This window comes from Stomoxys calcitrans, chromosome 5, assembly GCF_963082655.1.
Source record: "Stomoxys calcitrans chromosome 5, idStoCalc2.1, whole genome shotgun sequence".
Lineage (NCBI taxonomy): Eukaryota > Metazoa > Arthropoda > Insecta > Diptera > Muscidae > Stomoxys > Stomoxys calcitrans.
The window spans coordinates 22,894,472-22,917,702 of record NC_081556.1 but is presented as its reverse complement, the minus strand read 5'-3'; the positions used below and the strand labels follow the sequence as shown (position 1 = coordinate 22,917,702).

General features: G+C 41.0%; 1 long non-coding RNA gene across 1 annotated transcript in view; it reads left to right on the top strand.

The window, feature by feature from the left end:
* The first annotated feature begins 269 nt into the window (after window positions 1–269).
* LOC106083153 (uncharacterized) overlaps window positions 270–23,231 on the top strand; it is a 35,363-nt gene continuing 12,401 nt past the window's right edge. Inside the window, exons 1-2 of the long non-coding RNA XR_009398359.1 lie at window positions 270–385; window positions 8,099–8,189. This is a non-coding gene — a long non-coding RNA (uncharacterized LOC106083153). The remainder of the gene's footprint in view (window positions 386–8,098; window positions 8,190–23,231) is intronic.

The following is a 23,231-nucleotide window of genomic DNA, read 5'->3' as shown; positions in this document are numbered from 1 at the left end:
ATAGCAAGAACGACAGCAACAGCACCAGCAACCCATTGCGATGATATCACCAAAGCAATTCATCTAAATGCAAAATAAATTTTTCTTCTGCTGCTATGTAAACATTACTGTCAGCAGCGTGCATAACACAGAGCCAACTACTACCAACAGCCGCAGCAATAACACAGATGGCAAATAACTCCGAGGATGCCAAAAAAAAAAAATGAAAAAAATAGAAACAAATTCTGATACTGAAACAGAAACAGAAACATTTCAAATACAAATTCAAATTCATTTGGAAGAAAAATGAATATCTCTTTTCTGATTAAATAATACCCACAAGAGAACAAAACGTCGTACAAACGAACGAGAAAAAAATCGAAGGCAGCGCTAATATCAACAGCATGTAAGCAGCAATGCAGGATAACAGGTTGCTATCCCAAAGTACGAAGAGGATGTTTAAAATTTCATGTATTGTACAAAGAAGATATTTTTCATTCAAAGGATTGTAGGAAAATTTTTTTGTGAAAATGAAACAAAGAAAACTATGGAGGACATGGTTCACATCTTAAACGCCCTGAACAATTCACTTAGTACCTCTTAACAGCTGACTTGAGAAAATATATGAGTGAGTTGAGAACGGCTTGACACAAATCCTGGATGGAATTCTGCAGCTCCGCAAATTACACATCTCAGTCCTCCTGGCAAGTGAAGATTCTATACTCCATGTCTAAATACAAAAAACCAGAACTACTCGTCAATACACAATTTCGGTGAAACTCTCCACCGAACAACGTGATGACGGACAGATTGCAACTATAATGATTTTCCAGGGCTTATTGAAAAATTTTGTCAGAGTCAAGAATTCTTCAAGCGGTCGAAAATATCGGCTCTTTCTTAATTGGGAGGACCTGATATATCAGCGGTCGAAACATAAGCTGTGTCGGGTTAATTTGATGCTTAACCATCCTGTCACGTTGAAGAATCTAAGGAAACATCCTAAAAAACTGCAAATTCACCCCTATCGGAGAAAAACCCTCTCTACAAGATTCAAAGTATTTCTTCTCTTTTTCGGGAATATCAGTTGGGGTCTACTGATATTCCGAAAAAAGAGAAAATAGACTTTGAATCATGGTGAGGGGGTTTTTCTCCGATAGGGATGAATTTGCAGATCCCATCCTTAGCTTCAATTTGGAGCATGCTTCTCAGACACAACATCATTCTCTCAATCTTCTTATCCGGCAAAGCGTAATACCCAGATTAGAACAGTGGTCGTGACCGCCTTCTCTCGGCATTGCGAGCTCCCTCAGCCTATGCCCAATCTAAGCGAATATTAACTTAAAAAGGTTGGATATCCACAAAAAAAAAAAAAAAAATAAATAAAAAGTTTGGGAAATATTGCACGACAAAGAAAATACTTTTCTTACGAAGTTTTGCTTTTATTATAACCGTGTAACGTTTCGCTTTAACATATCAAACGTTAGCAATAAACTTAGTATTATTGAACGTAACTAACTGTAAACCCTTTAGCAGCTTCGTCTGCCATTTGTTGTAAAACAAAAACTCGGGATTCGAATTTGTACGGACCCTGAAGCCTTCACACCTTATATGGCAGATGAAAATTTCTAAACCAAATTACGAAACCCGTCCCATAGTTGTTGTTGTTGTAGCAGTTTGTTATGTTCAATCTTTCGTCTGCTTGATTCTGCTGATTGTCAAAATCCAGGAACTCTTCGATGTGGTATGTCCACAGGGATTTGGGACTGAATCGATTAGGTCTGGCTGAGCAGTTAAACAGGTGACTTGTATAGTGTGGTCCATGCTCACAATCGGGACATACATCTTGCACGTCGGCATCAATTCTTGCTCTGTAGGAGTTGAGACGGCTGCATCTGCCGGAACGCAATTGAGCCGAACTACTCTGTTTGTCGGGGAATGTCAATTTCTTCAGGTGCTATGGGAGGCGGTCGTTCTCCAAGGACTACATTCACCCGGTAGCCATTTACCGCATCTGCTGCCGTGTCTGCATGAGTGTTGTCTAGTCCCGCTTGAAATGCCACATGATCTAGAGCTTCTCTAGTGTAGCGCAGAACCTCACGCTCTAGATCATGTAGATCTACATTAAGGCTTCTGGGCGGTGGATACTATCCACAAGACGATGTTTTGCATGGTCTCTGCGATAAAAGCCCAAAAGGTATTGCTTTGACACCATGTAGTTATGTTTTCGCACTGGTAGGATCTTTTTCTCCTGATGCAGGTGATCCACATGTGAACTGGGAAGACAGCCCGTTGCAGTTCGGAGGGCGGCATTCTGACAGATCTGAATATTATTATACTGCGTGTTACAGAGTTGACGAGATCACACTGGCGTTGCATAACTTTACACAGACCGGCCAATTGCTTTGTATGTGGTCAACAAGGTTTCTTTGTCTGCACCCCAAGTGCTGCCAGCAAGTGACTTGAGGATCTTGTTTCTACTTTTGTCTTTATCGCAGATTGTTGTGGCCTGTGGGGAGAATTTGTACGAGCTGTCAAATGTGACGCCAAGTGTTTTGAAACACTTGATGGTCGGAATCATTTCTCAGTCAGCTCGGCATTCATCTCCCGCGTATTTGTAGGGAACAATGTTGCTAAAGATTTGGTGGCAGATATCTTCAGATTCCTTGCAGCGATATATGAGGCAAGTTCGTTGAGGTAGACATTCAACCTATCGCAGATGTCAACAATGGGTTGGGGGTCTGATGCCATGATCGTACAAACGCCCGCATATAATACGATCTCTATGTCGTCTCGAGGGGTTGGAATGGAGGATATATCACCCCGCCTTGGGGAACTCACTTTTTCATTCTACGGTGCTTCGACTTTTTATCCCTAAATTCCACAAATGACTGGCGACTACACAGATAATTTACGACCCAGCGTTTCAGGCCTGGCTGGGAGCAAGTGTGGGCGATGACCTCAAATAGTTTGGAATGGCTGACCGTGTCGAATGCCTTCAATAAGTCCAGTGCCACGAGGACCGTCTTAACACATGACATGGGCTGATTGAAGCTACGGCAAATGTGTACGGTGATGGAATGCAAAACAGTTGTTGTGATATCCAGTCTTCGAAATCCATGTTGATGCTCGGCGAATGGAAATTCTTCTTCGGAAAATTTTGTATGAAGTTTTCTGTTATGACTTCCAAGAACTGTGCTAAGTACGGTCCGCATCGGTCTATAACCTGATATATCTCCCATATAAATGGATCTCTCGGTTGGACTTCTTGAGCCCATATAATCCGAAATTTTTGTCTGATTTGGATGAAATTTTGTATGTAGTGTTCTGTTATGACTTTCGCAATTTGTGTCCTATATGCCTGAAATTTTGTGTGTAGTGTTCTGTTAAGACTTCTAATAACTATGCTGAGTAAGGTCCGAATCGGTCTATAACCTCATGTAGCTCTCATATTAACCGATCTCCCCATTTGACTTCTTGAGTCCTTACAAGCCCCAATTTTTGTCCGATAGCAAAAATTTTGAATGCGGTGTTCTGCTACGACTTTCAACATCAGCACCAAATACGGTTCAGTTCAGTCTACAACCTGATATGGCACTCATGTAAACCATTCTCTCGATCATCCTTGTTCGGTTTCTAGAAGCTTTAATTATTGCTGGTTTTATATAAATTTAAATTTACATAAATCTTTAGCAGAATCCTTGGTGGTGGGTTCCCAAGATTCAACCCGGCGGAACTTAGCACGCTTTTACTTCTTTGTTTTACAGGTTAATTTTTAAGCTATTGTCTTTTTGGCAACACTCGTTTAAACAGTTCACGCAAATTTCGTGTTTTGTTTCACTGTCAAACATCTGCAGTTTGGTCTATAATTTAACCATGAATCGTCTTACAAATGAGGAACCCTTGATTATTGCATTTCAATATCAAAATGCGTGCTCCGTTCATCACGCTCTTCTATTCCATCGACGAAGCTCATTTTGGGCTCAATGCATAAATGTAAATAAGCAGAATTGTCGATTTTGGAGTGAAAAGCAGCCAGCAGCATTGCAAGAGCTACCAATGCATTTAGAAAAATTACAGCTTGTTACTGTTCATGGGCTGGTGGTATCATTGGACTGCACTTCTTTAAAGAATAATTAAGCAAAATTATCCATTTTGGTGTAGAGATCAGCCAGAAGCATTGCAAGAGCTACCAATGCATTCAGAAAAAGTCACAGTTTGGTGCGGTTTATGGGCTGGTGGTATCTTTGGACCATACTTCTTCAAATATGACGTAAATCGTAACGTAACTGTGAACGGTGAGCGCTACCGTAATATGATATCCAACTTTTTTTGCCCAAACATTTTATTTCACCTTCGGGACCGGTCAATTGGCCGCCTAGATCATGTGATTTAACTACTTTAGACAATTTTTTTGGGGCTATGTTAAAGCTCATAGCTATACAGACTAGCCTGTTTCAATGCGTGCACCATCGCTGCATCTTTGTTACATTGCGCGAGTTATCCCTGTAGCATTTATCTGCATTGAAACTTCCATCGATATTGAATTTTTCTATTCACACTATTTTGTTTACCAAACAAAGAAAAAAAAAATCCAATCATACTCCTATAATAAAAGTTTCAATACCTTTGCTGTTCGAACTTAGTTTCATATGATCTTGGTTTCAGTCACCGCCCCACCATACACTATTCTGCTGAAGATGAAGGCATATTAAATGCAACAAAAGAAGTCGAAGAAGTATCCTTAGATTAGATCATATGCTAAAGGTGCAGGGTCTCCAGATAGACAACAACATAGACAAATAAACAACAACATTTTGCATAATGTTGATGTTGATGTTGCACTATTTGACAAAGACCACCAACACCATCACAATATCAACAGAAACTTAAGGTACTAGGTGCATATTTACAATTTTATATTGCACAACACTGATGCAGGTCAAAGAAGCAAGAAGTTCTGTCGCATCGAACTTTATTTACCCATCACCAAAGATTACCATATTTTATGAATGAATCTCTAATAAGTAATGAAAGAAGAAGAAGATTCGCTTATATGAAACTATACCTATCTTCAAACAAGTTGCTAGCACTGATAGAACTTAAGCATATATCATCATCCCCAACAAACTTGCCGAAAATCCTATATAGTGGATCACCAGCATACTACCCATCAAGTATCATCTCTCAATTTCTCAAGATTTTCCATACTAAACGCCAAATTTAATATACCTCTTAACCCATGCAGCCTGCTTTACGAAAAAAAAAGAAAAGTAAATCTCATTGTAAATGAAAAACCCCATGAAGCGACAACTACAACAATACTCAAAGAGGAGGCCCACAACTGAAGTTGGACTCTATCAAATGGATGGAATGGTTTCTTAAATGATGCCATCATTTCTGTGAAAATAAAGTGTGGCTCTTAAAGAACCGCAGCATTGGCATCAACATTTTCTTCGATTTCCTTCAACACGTAAGAAGTGCCTGCAAACACTCCAAGCATCATTCCCTTCACACTTCATCCGCCTAGACCTTCATTCGTGTCGATGAGACATACAACCAATATTGCAAATTTCCTTGCATTATGGTGTCCACAAAAGACACATTCACTTAAACACCTACCTTGTGAGTGAGACTGTGAGAAGACATGGTCAGGTCGATGGGCCGCCCGAAAGGCTGAATAAATACTCGATGGTGTTGGAAATTGGTAGGAAGAAAAAAGAGTGACAAATATCATTCGATGTTATTATATGAGGATGCTTGGAAACACCTACGTGTTGTGTTTTGTATATTTCTTTAAAGTTTCTCCCCACATATGATGATGGCTATGGGGACAATGGCAACGGCAAAGAGTGCAATACTGACTATGCTGCTGGGGCCAGTGATGGCGGATTGTCGATGACAATGAAGATGATGCGAATGATTGACAGTGGTTCTGCACTCATAATATAATGGTTTATTCAATAAGCAACGTCGGAGGTAGTGGTGGCGGATGTATTTATTAAAAGCAACACTGAAATGGGAAAAGCAGTTGAAAATGGAGAGATTTATAAGAAAATTGGTGAGGGGAGATTTGGTACTGGGTAGTAGCGACGACAAAGATGCACAAGGCCACACACTTACTATGCCAATGGAATAAATGCAACATATGAGTTGATATTAAAGCAAAACCTCTGATGGGAATCAAATAAACGCCCCGGTCGCTTTGAAGATCCCTTAGCTATGAAAATTACAACTGATTACATGACAGACAGACAGGCTTACATGGTTAGGAACACTTAGAAGAAGATTATAAGCAGAGTACGGCAGGCTGTGGTATTTCTTGAATTGATCTTAAAAATGCGGTGTTAGTACGTATCGACACCGCAATAGAAGCGGTGTTATTCTCAACACACTGAAATGAGTGGCCATCATTTGAATAGATACTTGAATATTCATGTTCATGCTCCGTGTACCACCTCTTTTAACAACGTCTTTGTCCATGGCTGTGTAAAGACAGATAGGCTAACATGGTTAGAAACACTCAGAAGGATATTATAACATCGTCTTTGTCCATGGCTATGTAAAGACAGACAGACTAACATGCTTAGAAACACTCAGAAGAGGATTATAAGCAGAGAACTGCAGGCGGTGGTATTTTTTTGATTTGCTCACAAAAACGGGGTGTTAGTACGTATCGCCACCGCAATAGATGCGGTGTTATTTTCAACACACTGATATGAGTGGCCATCATTTGAATACATTCTTGTATATTCATTTTTATGCTGCGTGTACCACCGCTTTTAACAACATATTGATTCAAACTATAATTGCGGTGATGCTTTTACGATAATGAGAATATTTTTTTTGGATTTATTCAAACTTTTCTATGCTAAAAATAAAATTGCGGTATTTGAGTTGTTTTTGACAAACACTCGTCATCGTACCGCATATACAGAAAACATGAGTATAAGTGTTTGCGGTATTTGCATAGAAGATATTGATGATAAGCCCATGGGCGACCCGGTAGCCGAGTTGGTAGCGTGCTTGGAATACCAGTGCAGGGGTCGTGGGTTAGATTCCCGCCAGAAGCCTTAGTCTATCGCTATTGTGGTATAACAATGGACTTAAAATTGTCTAAGTGAGTCTGTAAAGGACTGACACTCTTACCTTACCTAACCTAACTTATTGACGACAATATCAACAGGATTACGGCTACACTAGTGGAGTCTTTCGAAGATAGTTGTCCTCTTCGAGAAAGGAAATCAGCCGAAGAAAAATCCTGAATGACCGGATAGATTCGCAACATTGGGAAAGAGGTCCGCAGAAATTATAACAGAGCACGTCGAAAAAAAAACGGAAAAATATTAGGATGTGTATTATACACGGCTCAAGGAATACAATAAGATTATCAGAGCGGCAAAACGTGCCTCCTGGAAGCTTTTCTGCAACCAGGTCGATAGCGTTAATGACGCCGCCAAGATGAATTGATTTCAAAAACCCATGTCAAAACTGAATCAGTAGACGATATGGGGTGAGAGCAGAAACAACGGATAACATGTTGAGACTTTTGATAAAAACCCAATTTCCACAGAATACGACGGGACTCATGGAGACACCAGAATCTTGGAATGATGAGGTTGATCGAGGGTTTATCACATCGAAATTTATGGTGAAGATATCATTGAGGAGCTTCAAACCAATAAAGTTACCCTGAACTGATGGCATATTTCCGGCGTTACTACAACAGGCAGCATGGCGGCGGGCATTGAGATACCTCACAATGACTTCTGTAGGAGTTGACTCGATGAGGGTGAAGAGGAGACTATTGAGCACTTGCTGTGTTCATGTCCGGTTCTGTAGGGATGTAGGCTCTCTTTTCTGGGGAGCCGTTTCTTCTGTGATCTGGGTGAACTTGCGAATGTACAATACTTCTAAATACAGTGTCCTAAGATTTTTTGAAGGAATAGGATAGTTCCGACGCTGGATGCCATAAGCTCCGGCGTATGTACATCCGCGCTTGAGTGGGGATGGGCGTTTCTTCACCCCCCTCTAGGGTTCACCATTCCTCCTGTATTTTTTTATTCGTGTATAACCTCTAGTCCGAGGTCTCACATCTTCTTTCTCTTTTCTTTCTTTATAGGGTACCACAATGGGTAAGACTGGCCTCCGAATAAACTCATCTTTGGTGGGCAACGCAATCAACCTAGCCAAAATCTAACTTACTACCAAAGGTAATTAGACTATCTGGCGTCCCAACTGGCCACTATTTTCACAGCGTGCCTAGGACTTGCATTTACTCCGAAAGCCTGTCAACGTTTGGGTGCTGGGCCATAGCCGAGTAAGGGGGCATGAAAGGGCAGATTATTTTGCAATGAAGACTAGAGTCAACCCTGATGCCTTTCGGGTTGACTCAGCCCGAGTTAAGGGCGTGGGCGACGAATGCGCATAAAACACTGGGGAACAGCGAAACGGTAGGTAGGACGAAAATCTTACGAGGAGATCCGGATCGTGAGAAGAACAGGCTATGACTGAAAGGAAGTAAAAGGAAGGTCAGCTCACGAGCTCACTTTTGCAACTCGGTGTGGCAAGTGAAAGCAAGTGTAAGGCATGTAGGGAGGATGATGAGACGTTGAAGCGTTTCCTATATAATTTCCCTGGTTTTGGCGGCTAACAGTCACCGGCACATAGCTGGGGACAGACATGAAACAACTTACGGGAGTGGTATGGACAACATTTAGGGATTTTGAAAGTAGCACGAAATTTCTGACTTAGATTTTCTTTTTCGAGGCTACTTTTTATACCCTCCACCATAGTTTGTATACCCTCCACCGTTTGTAACACTTTGAAATATTCGTCTAAGACCCCATAAGGTATCGTCGTGACATTTTCAGTCGATCTTGCCATGCCCGTTCGTCTGTCCGTCAAAAACACGCAAACTTTCGAAGGAGTAAAGCTGGGCGCTTGAAATTTTGCGGAAATACTGTAGGTCAGTTGGGATTATAAATGGGCCATATTGGCTGCCATATTAACCGATCTTGGATTTTGATTTCTTGACCTAGAAGGCGCAATTCTTATCCGATTTGGATGAAATTTTGCATCAAGTGTTTCGCTATGACTTCATAGCCTGATATAGCTTCCATAAAAACCAATCTCGAATATTGACTTTTCGAGCCGCTAGAGGGCGCAATTATAATCCCATTTGGCTGCGATTTTGCATGAAGTTTTTTTTTTTAACTTTCAATAAATGCGTCCAGTATGATGAAAATCGGATAATAATCTGACATAGGCTGCCATATAAACCGATCTCGTATCTTGATTACTTGAGCTGCTAGAGGGCGCAATTATTATCCGATTTGGCTGAAATTTTGCATGAAGTATATTGGTGTGACCGTCAATAACAAGTATGGTCCAATTCCGTGCATAAACTGACATAACTCCCATATAAACCGATCCGCAAATTGACTTCTCGAGCTGCTAGAGGGCGCAATTATAATCCCATTTTGCTGCGATTTTGAATGAAGTTTTTTATTTTAACTTTCAACAAATGTGTCAAGTATGATGAAAATCGGATAATAATCTGATATAGGTTCCATATAAACCGATCTCCGATCTTGATTTCTTGAGCCGCTAGATGGCGCAATTATTATCAGATTTGGTAGAAAAATTGTATGAAGTGTTTTGGTGTGACCATCAATAACAAGTATCGTCCAATTCCGTTCATAAACTGATATAGCTCCCATATTAACCGATATCGGATCTTGACTTCCTGAGCCGCAATAGGGTGCAATTATAATCCGATTTGGCTGAGATTTTGCATGATGGTTTATTATTTTAACTTTCAACAATTGCATCAAGTATGATGCAAATCGGATCATAATCATAAATAGGTGCCATATAAATCGATCTCGGTTTTTGATTTCTTGAGTCGCTAGATGGCGCAATTATTTTCCGATTTTGCTGAAAATTGGCACGAAGTGTTTTGGTGACCGTCAATAAGCGTGCCAAGTATGGTCCAAATCGGTTCATAAACTGACATAGCTCGCATACAAACTGATTTCGGATCTTGACTTCTTGAGCCGCTAGAGGGCGCATAAAAACCGGTTTGGCTGCGATTTTTCATGAAGTTTTTTGTTTTTAACTATCAACAATTGTGTCACGTATGGTTCAAATCGGTTCATAACTAGATGTAGCTCCCATATAAACCGATCTCGGATCTTGACTTCTAGAACCGCTAGAGGGCGCAATTATAATTCGATTTGGCTGAGATTTTAAATGAAGTTTTTTTTATTTTAACTTTCAACAACTGCGTCAAATATGGTTCTCACCGGTTCATAATCTTATATAGCTCCGATATATACAAATTTTAAATCTCGACTTCACGAGCCACTAGAAAACGCAATATTATCCGATTTCGATAAAATTTTGCACAATGACTTCCATTTTGGTCTTCAACAGCCAAGCCAAGTATGCCCACAATCGGTTTATAACTCGGTATAGCTCCAATAGCATATCACTTATTTGTTATCCTTTGTCTGTATTTAGAGAGATATCGGAAAAAAAAACTTGACAAATGCGATCCATGGTGTAGGTTATATAAGATTCGGGCCGGGCGAACTTAGTATGCTTTTACGTGATAGTATTTAGATCGCACATCAAGCCAATTACTGGGTTAGGTGTATGTCCATAGTGGCGTGGAGGAAATTAATATCCGGACCCTCTTTTTGTGTAGCATTGCTGCACGCCGTTCGAACTAGGCTTTAAGAGGATTCCCCTTATCATTAAGCTTAATCTTTTATCAGAAAGCACTCAATGATATGTGAGAAGTTTTCTCCTATTTCTTAAACGAATGTTAATGGTCAAATTTGAAAGGCCTTTGAGAGTCCGTAAGGAAGAACCTGTTAAGTTAGATCGTCTGGATTCCAGGTCGAAAGACGCTTTTCGGGAATGGAAAAACTGACGGACTAGACAGAGCTGAATCCTCCAGAAGACACGCCAGTCATTAAAAGGGAGAACTTCAACCACTATCTTAGACAAGCAGAGGCCAGGTCGGACTGAAACATGTCATGCATCAAGGAATACCTGCACACAATACAACCTCAAGCGCACAGAACTTCAACCATTATCTTAGACAAGCAGAGACCAGGTCGCACTGAAACATGTCATGTATCAAGGAATGCCTGTACACAATACAACCTCAAGCGCACAAAACATCTGATCAGTCATTAAAGGAGAGAACTTCAAACACTATCTTAGACAAGCAGAGACCAGGTCGGACTGAAACATGTCATGCATCAAGGAATACCTGCATACAATACAACCTCAAGGGCACAGAACTTCAACCACTATCTTAGACAAGCAGAGACCAGGTCGCACTGAAACATGCCATGTATCAAGGAATACCTGCACACGATGCAACCTCAGGCGCACAGAACCTCTGATCAGTCATTAAAGGAGAGAACTTCAACCACAATCTTAGTCAAGCAGAGACCAGGTCGGACTGAAACATGTCATGTATCAAGGAATACCTGTACACAATACAGCCTCAAGCGCCCAGAACTTTAACCACTATCTTCGACAAGCAGAGGCCAGGTCACACTGAAACATGTCATGCATCAAGGAATAACTGCGCACAATACAACCTCAAGCGCACAGAACTTTAACCACTATCTTAGACAAGCCGAGGCCAGGTCGGACTGAAATATGTCATGTATCAAGGAATACCTGCTCACAATACAACCTCAAGCGCCCAAAACATCTGATCAGTCATTAAAGGAGAGAACTTCAAACACTATCTTAGACAAGCAGAGACCAGGTCGGACTGAAACATGTCATGCATCAAGGAATACCTGCATACAATACAACCTCAAGGGCACAGAACTTCAACCACTATCTTAGACAAGCAGAGACCAGATCGCACTGAAACATGCCATGTATCAAGGAATACCTGTACACTATACAACCTCAAGCGCCCAGAACCTCTGTTCAGCCTGGATCGATTGAACCCCGTAAAGACTTATCAACGTGCTGGCCGGCCCCTGGCCTTTTTGAAATCGTGCAAGGCATCTGAATTTTCCATGCAACGACTACTGCCGCAGCTTATAAGACGTGGAGCACTATAAAAGAAGGCAGTTGAACCTTCTCGGTTCCTATTCTGAGCTGATAGTCTTAGAGTCCTAGGTCGTCCGTTCCATCATGGCATTGTCGATATAATGGGTGACGTTCTTCTAGTGAATTGCTTATTGATTCCTTTACAGCAGATTGCTAACCTCACCTTGCTGGACCACTGTCCTTTGAAGGTTTTTTGCTGTCGGTATTTGTACGTTAAACCAGCACCTTTTACTTTACCACAATACAGAGCATCAATACTCAAGGTGTGAAATAATATTATTTACCATATACATATACATTGGCATGCCTTAACATTCCTAGGTAAAAACGACGACACTTACACTAAAAAGGTCCATTCCAGAGGAGTCTTGGGGCGCATTTTTTATGATTTGGTTTCTATGGTCTTTGTACTGCTTCTCTTTATTTCGAAATGATAAATATCATATGGGAATTTTCGACACACACACAATGCAACCAAAACAGCCAGTGTACATATTTGAGAGTGCAGTACAAAAAAAAAAAGTTTAGAACTTGTTGCGGGCATTATTGGCATGGTGTTACCATATTTTCCACACACCACAAATAAACATGAAAGAAACACTGGACACCGGACGAACGAATGTACAGAAGGATGGACGGACAGTTTTTCCTGCCTTTAGAAATGTTAGAAAAAGTTTTGCTTAGTTTTGGTTTTGTTTTGTTGGTCTCCCTCTAGTTTGTTTGCTGATGCAGCTTTGATGTTCAAACTATTAGCACGCACATGTGGTATATTGAAATATCTGTAGTGTTGCTGATGTTGATAGTGTTGCAATTGCTGTAGAGATGGTGCTGGTCCTGGATGTTGGACAGAATTCTCTGTCCATCTGTCTGTCCGTCTTGGCCAGCTTAGAGCCATTGATGCTTTATGTGTTCGCTTTTCCGTATTGTCAATAGTGTGGCGGCTATTGGTATCCGCATGCTAGTGTCCGTCCACCAATTTGACCATCTAAAGGTGGGTTGTTGCAATTGTTGCTCTAGTACTTGTCTTATTTCATTTGTTATTTCTGGGTTTCATTCCAAATTTTTTTCGTTGGTTTTTTTTCTAGCTATTCATTCCATGATCAGAAGACACAGTTGGTGTCACGGCACATTGCCAATAGCTGGGCTAACTGGGATGACGGGATAGTAGGACGGCTCACAGGCTGGCTGGTGTTGTGGAAAGTTATTTTTACATTAGAATTGAGTATTAATATCATGATCATTTCGTGACAAATTCTTAAGACAGTTGTTGCCGTTTTTGTGGCCACATATAAATGGTCATTTTATCATGCAAAACCATAAACTATTGAACTGAAGTTTCTTTGTATATGCTAAATAGTGGAAATTGACTATTTTCGTTGTCGTTGTTGTTGTTGTTAAAGTCTATTCCCTGAACTTAATACTTAATCAGATATGCACTCACATATTAAGTGCTGAGGTCATGGGGGCAATACACAAAATTGAAACCAGAAACTAACTTCCAACATGTGTACAAGTCCAAATATAATGGACATGAAGATATGGCATAAATGATACTGAAAGCTCCAAATGATTCTCAGGCTAAGGTTGACCAGAGAATTTGGCATGAAATTAATTATTATGCAAAATAACAAATTAGGCTTTCAACCAATAACGTAGCATAATTCAGTTGAACAGGAAACCATTTAGCTTAAAATTGAGGCATATTATTACTGTTGTGTTTATTGATATGGTACAAAAGTTCTTTTAATTGCTGCACTTGGAAAAATTGTCATTCGATAGCATCCGTTAAAGAAAATGCAAAGCAACACTGAAAATAAAGGTTATTGAAAAAATAAACGTAGTTCGTTTACTTTGGGGCACTAACGATCATCTTAAGAGCCCTCTGGGAAGAAAGTTATAAGCATTACTATTGGACGGGTGTAGGTTAATAGCTGTCATATATCGATCTACCTAGTTAATGTCTTGAACCAATGCCTACCATAGGCTTGTCAGGGTGGTTCCATATCCATCCATATATCCATAGTCTATACCTCATATTGTTCTTCTGCTAGAGCTGGCAAACTAGCGATATTTGCAGCATTCGAAATTTTCGATATTTTTAACAATAATTTTCGATAGTACCGATACTATCGTTAATTTCTCATCACCTATATTTTAAACGAAAATCAGAAGTAACAAGCAAGAGCGTGCTAAGTTCGGCCGGGCAGAATCTTCTATACCCTCCACCATGGATAGCATTGGTCGAATTCATTGCGCGGAATCTCCTTTTAGGCAAACAAAGAATAATGAATAAGAACTTTATGTTATTGGAGCTATATCAAGTTATAGTTTGATTCGGACCATACATGAATTGAATGCTGAACATTGTAGAAGTCATTGTGTACTATTTCAGTTCATTCCGATAAGAATTGGAGCTTGTAGGGGCTCAAGAAGAAGATCAGCTCCTTTAGAAGCCGATCGGAAGAGCTGTATTAAATTGGATAATAATTGCGCCTTCTAGAGGCTCAAGAAGTCAAGACCCATGATCGGTTTATATGGCAGCTACATCAGGTTATGTACCGATTTGAATCATACTTAGCACAGATGTTGGAAGTCAAAACAAAACATTTCATGCAAAATTTCAGCCAAATTGGATAATAACTGCGGCCTCTAGAGGCTCAAGAAGTCAAGATCCCAGATCGGTTTATATGGCACCTATATCAGATGATGAACCGGTTTCAATCATACTAAGCACAGTTGTTGGAAGTGATACCGAAACAACACGTGCAAAATTTCAGTCAAATCGGATGAGAATTGCGCCCTCTAGCGGCTCAAGAAGTCAAGATCCAAGATCGGTTTATATGGCAGATATATTAAAACATGGACCGATTCTAAGCAAACTATGCGCAGTTATTGGAAGTGATACCGAAACAGCACGTGCAAAATTTCAGCCAAATCGGATGAGAATTGCTCCCTCTAGTGGCTCAAGAAGCCAAGATCCAAGATCGGTTTATATGGCAGCTATATCAAAACGATGACCGATTTGGCCCATTTACAATCCCAACCGACCTACACTAATAAAAAGTGTTCGTGCAAAATTTCAAGCGGCTAGCTTTACTCCTTCTAAAGAAGGCATGCTTTTGGCCGACAGACGGACGAACGGATATGGCTAGATCGACATAAAATGCCGTGAAGATCAAGAATATATATACTTTATGGGGTACGCATAATTCGAGGTGTTACAAACAGAATGACGAAATAAGTATACCTCAGCCCTAAGGTGGATGGTATAAGAATCAAGAGATCTACACATATATGGAAGCTATATCAATGCACAGACCGAATAAAACCAAATTAAATAAAGTCAGTTGGAAGTCATGAGAGAAATGATTCTACAAAATTTAAGCCCATCGGTTGGAAATATCGCCCTCTAAAGGCGCAATGTGTGTTATAAGATACACTCAGTGTCGGATCGCTTATTTTTAAAAATTTTGTAAAAAAAATTTGCAAAGACTTTGCCGGTGGTATCGATAGGCAAAATATCAATCGATATTCAGAAAATAAATAAGATATCGATAGTGCCATCGATATTTTGCCAGCTCTATCTTCTATCTTCAGGGCTCTTCAAACTTGAGCCCTGAGTTCATTCAAAAATTCCAAACATTCCACTTCACACTTTGATCTAACCATCTTCGATTCCAAGGCCTGTAGCGCCACCTTACTGTTCACATAAATTCTAGTTTACGAAGGCGGCAAATCCTTCCCCGAATAGCAAAAATGTAAGAGAAAAGATGTTGTAAAGCAGTCCACTCCTGTGTGTGAACATTTGAAACGGCCCACTAAGACCTGGTAGTGGATTGAATCATTGAATTTGGTAAGTTTTACTTACTAGGAGAGGGGATCTTTAGAAAAGTTGAAGAAGTCTAAGAACAGTATAGTAGTATACCTGGCCAGATATTACATATTATGTAACATTTATCCGTACACTACTGGATGTGGCATTTCCCAGTCGGTTTACTGCCCTTCGGTTAAGTCCTGCAGAGCACGTTTTAAAAAAGCGGAAGTTTATTGGGATGTGTATTACACACGGCTCAATGAAAGTTTTTAGGCGAACAGGTCAACAGCGTTAATGACGCCACCAAGATGAAAAATTTTCTGTCAAAACCCCATGTCGAAGCTGTAAAGTTAGAAGAGCGAAGACAAGGGAAAACATGTTGAGGCTTTTGATGAAAACGCATTTTCTACAGGAAACGACTGGACTCACGCAGTCACCGGAATCTTGGCAAAATGAGGTTGATCCAAGGCTGTTCCTAATATAATTTATGATAAAAGAAGCCTTGAGGAGCTTCCAACTATTTTTGTCACTCAGACCTGATGGAATATATCCGGCGATACTACAGAAGGAGGCCTTTGTGGCGCCCCACAGCATGCCTTGAACTTGCATATCCGAAAGCCTGGCAAGGTGGTATTTGTAAACACTTACGTCTTTACGTAATTTCAACTCAAATCCATGGAACGTATTGTGGGTACCATGCTAAAGAGAAGCTCGGTGGAGACTGCCCTGCACCAGGTTCTGGAGAAAATAGAAGAATCCTTCGATGCCAAGTTCCTAGTCTCGCAAGCTCGTCCGCTTCACAATTATCAGGGATATGTCTGTGGCCCGGCACCCAGAACTGGTGAATTTTGAACTATTCAGCCATCTCGTTGAGAAATCTGCGACAGTAGAGGGTGGTTTTTGTTAAATACTTTCTCCAGGGATTCAATGGCTGCCTGGCTGTCTGAGAAGATATTAATGCCAATCGTCGTAATGACATTATTTCTTAGCCATACCACCACTTATATAGTTGTAAGGATCTTCGTTTGATACACAGTGTCGTGGTCGGGTAACGTTTTCTATATGACCAGTTCTAGATATTTAGAGTACACCCCAAAGACCACCTGGTCGTGTAGATGGAACCATCCCTATAGAAGTCTTTGTAACTTCTATTACCAGGTATATCGTAGTTCCAATCGGTACAACCAGGAATAGTTGTATAGTACTTTTTATCAAAAAGCGGCTCAGGTAGGGTATAATCCCTACTGCCTGGAACCTCGGACAATGTATCAAGGATAACAAAGTGTCCGTAGCAGCTATATGACCAGCAGTAATTTGTTTAACCACAATGTCCAGAGGCATAAGATGTAGCATTAAATTCAGTGCATCTGGTGGTGTCGTCCGCAGCGTGGCTGTGATGCACAAACAAGCCATCCTTTGGATCCCGTTGACTATTGAACAGTAGATGGACTTTTGAAGTGCCGTCCACTAGACCACAACACCATATAGCATTATACGTCTGACAACTGCAGCCTGTACCCAACGAATGACGCGCTGTCTAAGCCCCCAACTTTTGCCAATGGCATTCTTGCAGGTACATAAGGCAAGCTTTACCTTTGTTGCCGTTTCCAAAATGTTGGATTTGAAGTTCAATTTTCCTGTCCAGCAAAACACCCAGCTATTTTAGGCTTTCCGTAAATGGAACATTCTCTCCTGCTAAGTAGACAGGTGCCACTCTAGGCAACTTATATCTCCTGCTGAAAAGAACTGCTTCTGTCTTGCACGGATTTACTCCTAGACTAGGAGGGGATAACCACCACAGAAAATGTTTCTTATGTTCGGAGTCATAGCGGACATGTTAACCTCTGCCCTCCATTTTTGTGTTCCGTATAATCTCAAATACGGCTGATGGTTGTGAATGGTCCTGTGGAAAAACTAGGATACAGCGTGGCTGTGATGCACAAACAAGCCATCCTTTGGATCCGGTTGACTATTGAACAGTAGATGGACTTTTGAAGTGCCGTCCACCAGACCACAACACCATATAGCATTATAGGTCTGACAACTGCAGCATGTACCCAACGAATGACACGCGGTCTAAACCCCCACCTTTTGCCAATGGCTTTCTTGCAGATGTATAGGGCAAGCGTTGCCTTTTTTGCCGTTTCCAAAATGTTGGATTTGAAGTTCAATTTCCTGCCCAGCAAAACACCCAGGTATTTTGCGCTTTCTGTAAAGGGAATATTCTCTCCTCCCAAGCAGACAGGTTCCACTGTAGGCAACTTGTATCTCCTGCTGAAAAGAACTGCTTCTATCTTGCACGGATTTACACCTAGACAAGGAGGGGCTAACATCCACTGAAAACGTTTCTGATGTTCTCGCCAGGAATCGAACCCAGGCGTTTGGAGTCAGAGCGAACTTGTTAACCCCTGCGCTATGGTGGTCTCCATTTTTGTGTTCCTTATAGTCTCAAAAACGGCTGAATGGTCCTGTGGTAAAATTAGGATATTTCATTGTTTAATATCTAAAGGGGGTAGGACCCTACCTCTTATCCATATTTTCAAAAATGCTAGATCTCGGAGATTTGTAGTGCGGTTTACCCATATTTTTGTATGGATCCTTAAAAGAACCCAAAACACGAATGTATCATTGAATTTTAAAAGGACTTCCGGGGGGACCTCCCCACAAGAAAACCAGCCCTAACGGTTACAGTCTATGTATCAACGCAATATGGGAATCAAACGACAGGTATTTGAGAGTTTAGTAGGAATCTGACATCCACTTTTGAAGATAAGTGTTTGGAGATCTGCCTCAAACTAGACATATTTACTGACAATAGCCGTATGGAGCTCAAATGGAAGGTTTTTGCTGGTAGGGTACGATCCTTACATACACTTCTGGGACGAAAGTTTTGGAAGGCCGCCGCTCCTCCAAACGCCTACCAAACATATTTATCGAACTGACACACATATTTATCGAACAGACACTTAGCAATGGAGGCTATCGGGACTGAGCCTAACATCCTCACTTCCCTCACCCCAAAATTCGAATGTTGTAGCGTTAATGTACTTATTTTTGTTTTGCAGTCCTAATATACCCCCTACAAAAATACATAAAATTCTGGCTACCTCCCTGTTAGAGTTTGTATCAATAGGGGACTCAAATGAATAGGAGTAGGTTACTAATCGGATATCCGATTTCAAAGCCAAGGCCCACTGGGCCAACTTTTGTTCCTTATGCTGTTAAAGAGGAAGGAGAGGGTCTGGTTCATCCAAACATATTTACCGACTTAAATATGTCCTATTTGTGGCTAACTTCCTTGGTACAGCGTATCAAGTTTTCGAATAAGGACGCAAACCATAAAAAACTCAAATCGTGGCTAAGTCCCTGTTAGTGGCTATCAATAAGAGCCTCAAATGAATAGGAGTAGAGTACTAATCGGATATCCGATTTCGAAGCCAAGGCCCACTGGGCCAAATTTTTTTCCTTTTTGCTGTTTAATGAGATGCAGCACAACAGGCCTGGTTCAGTCAAACATATTTAGTGACTAAGTAAGTCCTTTTAGTGGCTTACTTCCCTGTTACTACACATTTAAGATCTCTTAAGTTTGTGCTTAGAAGTCTTTTCATAGTTACATTGTGTGCAAGAAAGTTTATTGCGTTCGAAATAACTGCCACTTTTACTTGTTCATCTTGCCTATGAGTTCAACAAACTTTTTTGTGACATCTACCAAAAACCCTTATCGGAAGCGATTATAATAATTAGACTAATATTTGTCAACGCCAAGTGTTGTTAAACAGCTACTGTGGGATTTCGGCGAGATAAAGACACTTTCTAGACAAAAAAAAATCTTTACATATGTACATATATGGAGATGCAATTAGTATGCAGCATGTTGCGCTAGCCCTTACCAAAGAAGGAGAATGCAAATAAAGCTGTCATCACTTGTTAAACAAAAATATGGAAGAGACGACTCCGAAATCAAATTTATACAGATGTAAACAAATTGTAAGGAAATGTCAACGCAGCCAGAAACGGTAACATGTTTGTTCCTGTTTTGATAACAGTTCAGAAAATCCAAACAACTGTATAAAAATCCAAACTTTTCGGTTAAGATTGTGAAATTGGGCGACAGCATTCAAGGCAACAACTCCCAATCTTAAGCACAGCAAGTGGGGGAAAAATTAAAGCTCTCGAAAGGGGTCTTAGTCTAGGAGACTGCTTTGAAATACGGCTACTGCGGCGATATGCGTGACAATTTGTTAAAGAAAACAAACAATTTTGTTTTGGGTCGTTGCTGGCAGCCAGACATCTTCCCCCACCCCCAATCCCAATCCCAACCAGCAATGAGACATATTCATTGCATTGCATTGCATTGCATTGCATCCCACCAAGATGCATGTGTCTGGAGCATGACATTGACTGGTGCGATGGTGCTTTGTTTTTCTTGGTGGTGGCGGTGGTGGTTGTGCCGTTGGCACAGCCGCCGTTTCTTCTGTTCGGCGGCAGTTTTGTCGTTGTTGGGTACTTGAACACTGCAATAACATCTTTTAATTTACGCCTGGTAATAAGGTGAGGTGGTGGTGTTGTTGTTCTTGCACTGCAACAACCACAGCTTCTGTCTGCCGGCGAACAAAATTATTTTGTTTTTCTAACTTTCCAACAGAAGAAAAACAAAAACGTTATTTTTCTTGCGGAAGGAAAACAAATTTTCATTGAGGTCGATGTCTAGCTGGATATGTTTGTGTTTTTGTTCGTTTTTTTTTTTTTTATTTTGGATGTTCATGATGCTACTCCCCTATTTTTGGAGATAAAGGAAACAGTAGTATAATTTCTTTGATGTTGGGAAGAAAAATTTTTAAATAAGAACAAATTTAAGGCTGACAAGCAAAAGCGTGCTAAGTTCGGCCGGGCAGAATCTTCGACCCTCCACCATGGATCGCATTTGTCGAGTTCTTTTCCCGGTATCTCTTCTTAGGCAAAACAGGATATAAGAAAAGATTTGATCTGCTATTAGAGCGATATCATGTTATAGTGTGGTTAGGACCACAATTAAATTATATGTTGGAGACCTGTGTAAAATGTCAGCCAAATCGAATAAGAATTGCACCCTTTGGGGGATCAAGAAATAAAATAGAGAGATCAGACCATAATAAACACGTATGTTGATGGTCATGAGAGAATCAGTCGTACAAAATTTCAGGCAAATCGGATAATAATTGCGACCTCTACAGGCTCAAGAAGTCAAGATCCCAGATCGGTTTATATGACAGCTATATCAGGTTATGAACCGATTTGAACCATACTTGGTACAGTTATTGGATATCAAAACAAAACACGTCGTGCAAAATTTCATTCCAATCGGATAAGAATTGCGCACTCTAGAGGCTCAAGAAGTCAAGACCCAAGATCGGTTTATATGACAGCTATATCAGGTTATGAACCGATTTGAACCATACTTGGCACAGATGTTGGAAATTGTAACAAAACACGTCATGCAAAATTTCATTCCAATCGGGTAAGAATTGCGCACTCTAGAGGCTCAAGAAGTCAAGACCCAAGATCGGTTTATATGAAAGCTATATCAGGTTATGAACCGATTTGAACCATACTTAGCACAGTTGTTAAATATCATAACAAAACACGTCATGCAAAATTTCATTCCAATCGGATAAGAATTGCGCACTCTAGAGGCTCAAGAAGTCAAGCTCCAAGATCGGTTTATATGGCAGCTATAGCAAAACATGAACCGATATGGCCCATTTACAAAACCAACCGACCTACACTAATAAGAAGTATTTGTGCAAAATTTCAATCGGCTAGCTTTACTCCTTCGGAAGTTAGCGTGCTTTAGACAGACAGACGGACGGACGGACATGGCTAGATCGACATTAAATGTCACGACGATCAAGAATATATATACTTTATGGGGTCTCAGACGAATATTTCGAGTAGTTACAAACAGAATGACGAAATTAGTATACCCCCCATGCTATGGTGGAGGGTGTAAAAATGGAGCTTGAATGGCATAAAAGTCCAACTTTAAGCATTATCACATGTCTGATCTGTCCTAGTTGTTGAAGAAAAGACCTCACCAAGGCTATAGAATGACCCGAATGAAATTTATGTTTAGGCGGTTATGTCTAAACATTGGTCTTATTGGGATCGAACAAGAAGTCTAGTGCAAATCACCATGGCAAATTTCAGCGAAGAAAACGGCGTGCCGCAGTGCGACACCTCTTTGGAGAGAAGTTTTAACATGGCATAGTACTTCACAAATGTTTTCAGCATTAGGAGGGGAAACCATGGCAGACAATTTTTTTCTGATGTTCGTGCCAGGTTTCGAACCCAGGCATTTAGCGTCATAGGCGAACATGATGACCTCTGCACTACGGCGGCCTGCTCATTGCTTATCATAGTCTTACCAATATCAGGAAAGTCGGTGGTAGTCTGATCGTTGGTACCCTGTTCGTTAGGCGGTATTGAGTCACCTACTAATGCACGGCCTGATGTCTAAATATGAGGATCCTTGGCTATCCTAGTCTTCCCAATGTTGAAGAAACCTGGCCCCCGTATAACGCCACGCCTTTAGTCTTACCCAAACTTGTCACGGAGACTTGATCAATGCCCACCACAAGGAGAGTTCCTTTCTCCTTCCCCTTCCCGTGGAAAACCTCCCATTTCTCCCTGTGAAAGACCTCATATTTCTGGTTTTGCTTGACTAAGAATCCCAACATGCGTTCCGTGGCGCATTTACCGCCATATGCTTTAATGAAGACCGACGCCTATATGAACTAGGGAATTACCACCTTTCTCACCAGGTCAAACTTTGCACCCCAGGGAGTGTGGATACTTCCGACGAGCTTTTTGAAGTTCTCAATACATAGACGCAAAGCGCAGCGTATAGATGTCCCCTCTATTGCATAAAGATGGACCCTCTTCAGAGTTTCACACGAGATCAACACATGTTCGAAAATCCGCTCGTTAACCCGATTCTCCACTTGGGATCGATGGTCTGGGGGAATCCTACCGGATGCACTGTCGATATCGATGGCAGGACCCTCTTCAGAGTTTCACACGAGATCACAACACATGTTCGAAAATACGTTCGATAACCCGATTCCCCACTTGGGACCGATGGTCTGGGGGAATCCTACCGGATGCACTGCCGATATCGATGACAGCACAAGTCACCTCATCTCTGTTGAGCTTGTTACTTTTTTCGACGACCATCTTCTCCTTCCGTGATGGCTGTGGCGTCCTTTTGGAAGTCATAGTCCTCCATGAAGACTCATGCGCGCTTCCTTGGTTGCTGTTCCGACTTTGTCTTCCTCCGCGGGGCACTGACTGGAGTCTCCATTGCAGGAGGGTT